This window comes from Macaca fascicularis, chromosome 6 (genome assembly GCF_037993035.2).
Source record: "Macaca fascicularis isolate 582-1 chromosome 6, T2T-MFA8v1.1".
NCBI classification, from domain to species: Eukaryota; Metazoa; Chordata; class Mammalia; order Primates; family Cercopithecidae; genus Macaca; species Macaca fascicularis.
The window spans coordinates 183,028,451-183,036,737 of NC_088380.1; the positions used below are offsets into that span (position 1 = coordinate 183,028,451).

Below are 8,287 nucleotides of genomic sequence, written 5' to 3' on the forward strand. Positions count from 1 at the left end.
GGACTGGTGGAGGTCCACAAGGAGGAAGGAAATGGGATTCATGAGGGAACAGAAGCAGGCCCTACAGGAGGAGGAGGGAGGGATTCCACGTCATGCACGACGTTGTAAAGAGGGCGGCTGCCTCTTGGAGGAACAGAATGACACGGCTTCCCCTCCCTTGGCTCAGTTATGGAATGTGAGGGCTGGGAAAGTGTGTGGGAAGTCAGAGGTCCCTCCCTCATAGCACAGAGGAAATGATACAGGCTGAGGAGAAGTCTCCAGAAATGGGCACATCAGAGGCTCTGGGGTTGGCTCCACAGCCCCAGGACAGCGGAGTCTGAGGGGTTCTCTCAGCTCTAACTCTCCCCTTTCCTTCTTATGGCCGCCCCATCACCGCTGCTCCTCCGGACACTCTGATGCTTGCTTCCCAGAACTGGGAGACTCCACCATGACAGGCAGCCGCCAGCAGGTAACTGATCTCCTCTCATATGCTCTCTCTCTTTTATCCCCTTTCTGACTCATGAGCTCCTTTTGTAGCTCTGGTCCTTTTCTTCTTTCCCTCTCTTGTGATTGTTCTCCTGAAGGACCTGGTCTCATCCCACAGTCAAGGTCCTCGGGTCTTCAGTGTCAACACAATCCCTCCCCAGCCCTCCTGCCTGCTGCCTTGGCATTGCCCTGTTTACTTCGGATCTTCAGTGTTGATAAAACCCCTCTCCAGCCCTCCTGCCCACTGCCTTGGCATTGCCCTGTTTACCTCGGGTCTCCAGTGTCAATAAAACCCCTGCCCAGCCCTCCTGTCCACTACCTTGGCATTGCCCTGTTTACTGGCCCCCAAGCTGCAGCTTTGAATCTTGCTGAATAACCCTTCAGGGTCCAGGGAGGGGGCTGGGCTGGGGTCGGATGAGCTGGACCCCACCGTGCTGGACGGACTCCCAGTGACATCTGGGTCTGCTCTGGGCACCCCCTTCCCTGATAGGACTTTTCCTGCACTGGCGTCTCTGGACATACGCAACTGTTCTCTTTCTCACAGGTGTCAGCAAGTCCTTCCTCTGCACCTGCAGAAGCAGCAACAGAAAAAACAGCAGTGGAAGAGGAAGAGTGAGTGTGCGGCAGGCAGAATGATGAGGGAAGCAGACACGTGCCCGTGCTCTTCATGGCTACGCTCACTTTCTTGTTGTCCCATCAGGAAAACCAGGAAGAAAACCAGGAAGCCCAAGAAAACCAGGAATCCCAGCAAGAATAGCCGGTGGAATATCCTAAACTGTTGGGACATTTTTAATATATTTTAGAGACCTCTGAAGGTAAGTGAAGAGATGCCCTGAGAACATCCTCCAGGAAACAGACACCCACTCCATAGCAGCCCCTGAGCCTGCTGGGCTGAGCCCTCCACAGGCTGCTTAGTGAGGGAGACACTGAGGTGCTGGTCGGGCCACCGTGTGCAGGATACCAGGGGCTGTGCACTGTGTTATTTGCTGCAGTGACACTTCAGCTCACCAGCATCTCATTTGGGGGGACCTAGCTCTGTTCCCCCCAGCCCCTTGAGGCCAACAGGGAGCATCACTAGTTCATCCTGAGGAGACACTAGGGTTGACCATGAATCGCCCCCAGTTCAGGCCTCCTGGGAAAGGTGTGAGAGGGATGGAGCATCCCCAGGCTCCTTGTCACACGAGCAAGCAGCCCACCCAGTCCAGTATTGCCCAGTATTGAGGCCAGCGGGCACTCAGTAGGTCCTGGCATCAAGCAGGGGACACAGCAGGATCCAAGAAGCACTGAAATGTGCCCAGTCCCAGGGGTTCTTCAGCCTCTGTGGAGCCCTGGGGGTCAGGGGTGGCCTCATGGCCCCATTTTTCAAGATGAGGTTGAAGACTTCTATATGTAGAGAGCACTGGCTTGGGCGTCAGTCGTTCTGTATCTGTTCCAAATGCCAACAAAACAAACCCCTGAAGACATTTCAGGGCCATGCTCACTTGGGAGGAGTTGAGGGCATGATTCAGGGAACCTCTGTTTTTTAAATATATTTTCCAATCTTGAAATAAGGTACACATATGAATGTGTGTGTGTGTGTACATATACACTGTTTTTCACTCTTTCAAAAATGTATGTCTTCTGTAACCCTTTTATGCTAGAATACATGAATGTGAGAAATTTATGTCTTACCAAAGCATGATTTTAAAAATTACAATGCAAAGAGAAGTCCAGTGGGGATGTTAGAAAGACCAGGTCTTATTAGGCAATACCAATGACGTGCTCCAGGAAGCTATGCATGTTCAATGTGCAGCTCTTCTGTCTGGATGGCACAGAGGATCTGGGTGGCAAGGCAGGGTCACCACCCCACCCTGTGTCATGAGACCTACTGCTCCTCTTAGGGCCCAGGGGCATGGGACTCTGCCTGTTGATCCTGGAATCCTCGACTTCCCCTGTTTCTGTGTCTTTTACTCTCCGGGGAACCAGCCCCCTGAAGGTGCCTGTGTGAGCGCCCAGGTTCAGTTCTTCCTCCATGACACTTACAGACACTCTCTGTGGACAGATAACCCCTCAGCAGACAGCAGCACACAGGCCTCCGTGCCTTGGCATCTGAGTAGACCTGATTGTGGGGAGCTCAGGGGCCCAAGGTCACCTTCCAGGGCCCGAGGACCTCTCTGAGACCTGCACGACCCCAGGGAGCCCCTCCTCCCTCCACCTCTGTGCCTCCCCAGTGACTCTTGCACCTCTGTCTGTGTTGCAGATTCCTCGAACACCAGGAAGGGCCCTGATGTGGGGATGTCAGCCTGGCTCAGACTTCATATGGATCATGATCATTTTGGGAACTGTGCTACTCCAGAAACTTTTATAATCTTTGCTCAATTTGTTTTTAAACATTTTCCTGGCTGGGCATGGTGGCTCATCCCTGTAATCCCAGCACTTTGGGAGGCCGAGGCGGGTGAATCACCTGAGGTCAGGAGTTCGAGGCCAGCCTGGCCAACAAGGTGAAACCCCGTCTCTACTGAAAATATAAAAATTAACTAGGCGTGGTGACACACTCTTGTAGTCCCAGAGGCCACTTGGGACTTGGGAGGCTGAGGCAGGAGAATCGCTTGAACCCGGGAAGCAGAAGTTGCAGTGAGCTGAGATCATGCCACTGCACTCCAGCCTGGCAACAGAGTGGGACTTCATCTAAAAAAAAAAAAAAAAAAAAAAAAAAAAAAAAAAAAAATTCTGACTTTAACCTCTGTTTTTTAGAGGGCACAAAGTGTTATTGTGTTGTATCTCTTTCACATTTTTTTCCTGAAGTTATTTTCCAATTGTTTTCATTCTTTCCGAAGTTTTGTTCACTCAGTTTTGAGTTTTTGTAATTTTGATAGACTTCTTTTGTGCTTTCATTTTCTCAATGATTTTTACGTCATTTTTAAAACACTTCCGTAGTACGGTAAGTCACATCAAGATGGACTGTTTTTATGTTTTGTAGTGATTGATATTCTGGATGTATTTTACATATGTAAGTGTTAATGGCCTGGTGCAGTGGCTACAGCCTGTGATCTCAGCAGTTTGGAAGACCAAGGCAGGAGGATTGCTTAATCCCAGGAGTTTAAGACCAGCCTGGGCAACATAGTGAGACCTCATCCCTACAAAAAAAAAAAAAATTTGATTAGCTGGGCATGGTGGCATCCATCTGTAGTCCCAGCTACTTGGGAAGCTGAGGCAGGAGGATTGCTTGAGCCCAGGAGGTTGAGGCTGCAGTAAGCCATGACTGCACCACTGCACTCCAGCCTGGGTGACAGAGCGAGACCCTGTCTTTAAAAAAAAAACAAAAAAAAGGTTTATTAATATTAATATCAGTTAGAAATCTAGTTGTTCATTGCAGAACTAAACCAGTTTATAGCAGAAATGAGCACTGGGAGGGAAATGTTACGTTTTCACTCCAGGCCTTGAATCCTTAACCAGCAGCTGTGTGTCCTTCAGGGTTCTGTGGTTCCTGGTCCCAGAGAAATCACTTGCTCCAATGTAACGAGTGAAGAGTTCTTCAGGTGATGGCTGCTGGGCCCAGCTTTGCTGTTGTCTTTGCTGTCTCATAAGCCTCGTGTTGCTCAAGTTCAGTTGTGTATTAGCGCACTAACTGTACTATGAGCTTCTCTAAGCATGTGCAAGCGATTTGAGAGGAGCCTAATATCTGCAAGGAATTTGAGAGGAGCCTTTTAAGGATGTTTTATTGGGTGGGTCAGGTAAGGGAGATAACATGGGGGCAAGAAGGAAAGTTATTAAATCATGTGAAACTACCAGTCCTTCATCACCTAACTTGTGATTTACAGACACTGAGCACATTGCAGGTTGAGAAGGCGCTTGGTCCTTTTTGTAGCCTTATGCTGTGCTCTTAAAAGGCGTGAGTGTGCTGCTTTTTCTCACCATTTTGTTTCTTGTAGATTGTTGTCCTTGATGCTGGAAAACATTTTGAAGACAAGACTCTAAACAGTGACCTATGCCACCCTAGTTTATTGGAAAATGAGAAACTTACATTACTGACAAGCTTGGAAGTTTCTTCTGTCCTGCAGTGGCCTGTGTTTCCCTGGTCTTTACCTTGCCACTCTGCTTTTTTCTCCTTTTTTGTGGCAGTAGTTATGATGCCAACTTTTAGGGTTTCTTTGTCCTCCTCTTTTCTTCCTACCTGGCAGCATTCAAATGGCCACTTCTATTAAGTGATGGAATTCAAGAATTTATTTATTTATTAATCCTGATATGGTTTCACTCATCCCTCAGTTTAACATTTAGGGTACAAAGTAGTCACCTAGAGGTGCCACTCAATATACAGCACTGTGTTTAGAAATTGAGGGAGCCATGAAATATTTAGCCTCTGCTCTCTGAGACCTCAGCCAGGTACAAAGAAGAGATGCAGAACCGCATTTCAGGTTGTGTTATGTACACCCAGCAGCACCAAAATGTGCCTGGGAATCACAGGAGTCAGAAATTTACCTCTGAGGCAGGTATGGCTGAAGCTTTATGAAAAGAAATGGGGCCTGTGCCAGGCCTAGATGTGGGCGAAGGAGGACGTGTCAGGAAGCAGAAACAGTAGCAGCAAAGGTGCTGTTGTGAGGCATGTGGGCCGTGTTTGGGGAACAGCAGGGGCTTTCTATGTCAGGTTTACAGCATCTGTGGGAGGCTGCATTGGTAAATAAGCCCAGAGAAGTAGGCTGGAGCTACCTAAATTACAAGTATGCATGGCTTCGAAGGCCAGCTGAGTGGTATAAATAGAAACTATAAATCGTATCACATTTATTGAGGACAGCTTTTACTGCCAAAAGAGTTTTTAAATTTTTTTGGATTGTGTAATTGGTGGATAAAGAATTATTGACCTAAATGTATCCGATCTTAGAGTGTTTTAGTATGCCAGATTATGGGAGGTGAAATGGCTAAGTCAAAGGTGATGAGTGTTTTTGAGACTCTTAATGTTAATTGCAAAATTAACCTATAAAAAGGCAGTGCCAGCTTCGACCATGACTGAGAGCTCTAGTCTTGTCCTTGCTGAGCTGGGTGTTACAACATTGAAACCTTCTGCCGTGTCCTCCCTCCCCCTCTGTCTCTTTCTCTCTCTCTCCTCCCTTCTTCCCTTTCTTCCTTTTACTTCTCTTAGGATAGGCTCATCTGTACTTTTTTGATAGAGGTAACCATTTGCCACACCATTTTCTGAAGGGCCTGCTCTCTTCCCATTCATTTGTGATGGCACATTTATCCTACCCTAAGTTTTGATAACGTGTCAGAATCTTTCTGTCCTGTCCTCTCAAAGGGGTTAAATTTTTTTATAATGACTTATAACTGACTGAAGTTATAATAGTTTTCTCATGTCAAATATAAAAACAGGCCAGTTGAGGTGGCTCATGCGTGTAATCCCAACACTTTGGTACGCCAGAGTGGGTGGAATGCTTGAGTCCAGGAGTTCAAGACCAGTCTGGACAACATGGGGCAACCCCATTTCTACAAAAAAAAAAAAAAATTATCCAGGCCAGGTGGTGCACATGTGTAGTCCCAGTTACTCGGGAGGCTGAGGTGAGAGGATGACTTGAGCCTGGGAGGTGAAGATTGCAGTGAGCTGAGATCACACCACTGCATTCAGTCTGGGCAACAGAATGAGACTCTATCTCAAAAAAAAAAAAATTGTGTACTTTATTGACTCATTTATGTCTGATGGGTATTTTTATTACAAATTGTTTAGTCACTATTTTAAAGCCTGCGTTATTTTTTTCTTAGTTTTATTGACTCATTTATGTCTTAGTCTTTTTTATTACAAATTATTTATTGTTTAGTCACTACCTTAGAGCATGTTTTATTTTTTATTAATTTTATTGACTTATTTATGTCTTAGTCCTTTTTATTACAAATTATTGTTTAGTCACTACTTTAGAGTCTGTTTTATTTTTTCTTAATTTTATTAAAGGACGATATTGATGATGAAATATCTTACGAAGATCATTTAGAGGTTTATTTTGAATAACTGACAATTCCAGGAATGATGGAATAAAACATATGAAGTAGAAGGACTGGAACCTCCAGAAAAAATACTTCAAGTTACCGACAAGTGATCTTAGTCAGGTATGTTACAGTCTTAATGGCTTTTCAGAAATTTGACAGAAAATTACTATTGATTTCATTGGATATTTACATGAATTTTAAGCCTTTGGTTTTCTTTTTAACTTGATTTTTTACAGGTATAAATTGATAAGAAATGCCTGCACTTTCCCTCCTTCCTATCTTTCCCTCCTTCCTATCTTTCCCTTGCCTACAGAAAATTAAAAGGCAAAACAATGGACATTTACATATTCTTCATTTAGATTAACCAGTGGCTAGCATTTGCCACCTTTGCATTTTCTTTCTCTTTCCGTAAGTACGTTCTTCTCTGAATCATTTGAAAGTAAGTTGCGGAGAGCATGATGTTTTACCCCAACACTTCAGCATTTATCTCTTGTGAATAATGACATATTTCTACATAATTGCAATTGTACCATCTAACTATAATACAGTAATTTGATGTACAGCCCATATTCAGATTCACCAAATTGTCTCCAAAATATTCTTTATTTTTGTTTTAGATCCACAGTTTAATCAAAGATTAACCTTGCCTTTGGTTATCATGTCTCTCTATTCTTTTACTTTGGAGTAGTTCTTTCAATACATGAAACATTTTGAAAAATCTAGGCTCTTTGTTTTGTACAATGACCCATAATCTAGATATATCTGATTGCTTTTTTCTTCTCCTGACTAGAATAGATTGAGCATTTTGGCAAGAATACAGATTAAACAGTGTTCTCATGAGTGGATCCAGATTAAACAGTGAAAAATCCCTAATCCAGATTAGGCAGTGTTGGGTACTTATTGCCTCACACCAGGAGATTTTGCGTCTGTCCCACGGTTGGTGATTCTATGTTTAATAATTTTGGTTGAGGTGGTGTCCACTGGACATCTCCTTGTGAAGGTAGCTTTTCCCTTTTGTTCTTAGTCATCTGTGGGATGAGACATCAAAGCACTGTGAACATCTTATTCCCCGGCAACCTTCATGAGCTGGTTTCAGCGTCATTGCTGAAGCCTCTTGGAAACATTGGTTACACCCGTGGTTCCAATGGTGATTTTTCTCATTCCTTTTATATTGATTACCTGCCTCCTTCAATGAAGTAGATGTTGTCTCTTCCCCATGTTTTACCCTTCAAAATGTTTAATTTTAATTTAAATGGTTAATACAGCTAAGTTATTCTTTCAACAGGCAAATGAAAACAGTAGCCTAAAGTGTCGGTTTCAACCAGAAAATAACAGCTATGATTTCTCATGGCTCACACTCTTCTGAAACGACTCAGGAAGAGGCTGAGGAAGGCCATGCTGTTTGTCTACCTGGGACTAGTGAGTATAGAAATAGGATTCCTTTGTTCTTAAATTCTACTTTTGACTTTACTTTTAAAATATAATTTCTTTCATATGATTTGGCTCATACCTGTAATCTTAGCATTTTGGGATGCCAAAGAGGGAGAATCACTTGACCCCAGGAGTTTGAGACCAGCCTAGGCATCATAGGGAGACTCTGTACACACGCGCGCACACACACACACACACACACACACACACACACATACACACACAAACCCGGAATGATGGTATGCGACTGTGGTCCCAGCTACCTGACAGGCTGAGGTTGGAGGATCATTTGGGCCCAGGAGATGGAGGTTGCAGTGAACTGTGATTGCGCCACTGCACTCCAGCCTGGGTGACAGAGCAAGACCCTGTCTCACAAAAGAAAAAGAAGAGGAGACCTTCTATTAGTCTTCTTGATTTTTGTCAAAATATGATATGTGAT

The 8,287-nt window shown here is 44.6% G+C and overlaps 2 long non-coding RNA genes across 2 annotated transcripts; both read left to right on the top strand.

The window, feature by feature from the left end:
- Positions 1–240: 240 nt before the first annotated feature.
- On the top strand, positions 241–2,977 carry LOC141407149 (uncharacterized). The gene is made up of 4 exons (XR_012414621.1): positions 241–448; positions 1,010–1,077; positions 1,166–1,280; positions 2,705–2,977. It is a non-coding gene; the product is annotated as an uncharacterized lncRNA (long non-coding RNA).
- Positions 2,978–3,041: 64 nt separating this feature from the next.
- Positions 3,042–7,838, top strand: LOC141407150 (uncharacterized). The gene is made up of 3 exons (XR_012414622.1): positions 3,042–3,385; positions 6,383–6,537; positions 7,703–7,838. It is a non-coding gene; the product is annotated as an uncharacterized lncRNA (long non-coding RNA).
- Positions 7,839–8,287: the final 449 nt, after the last annotated feature.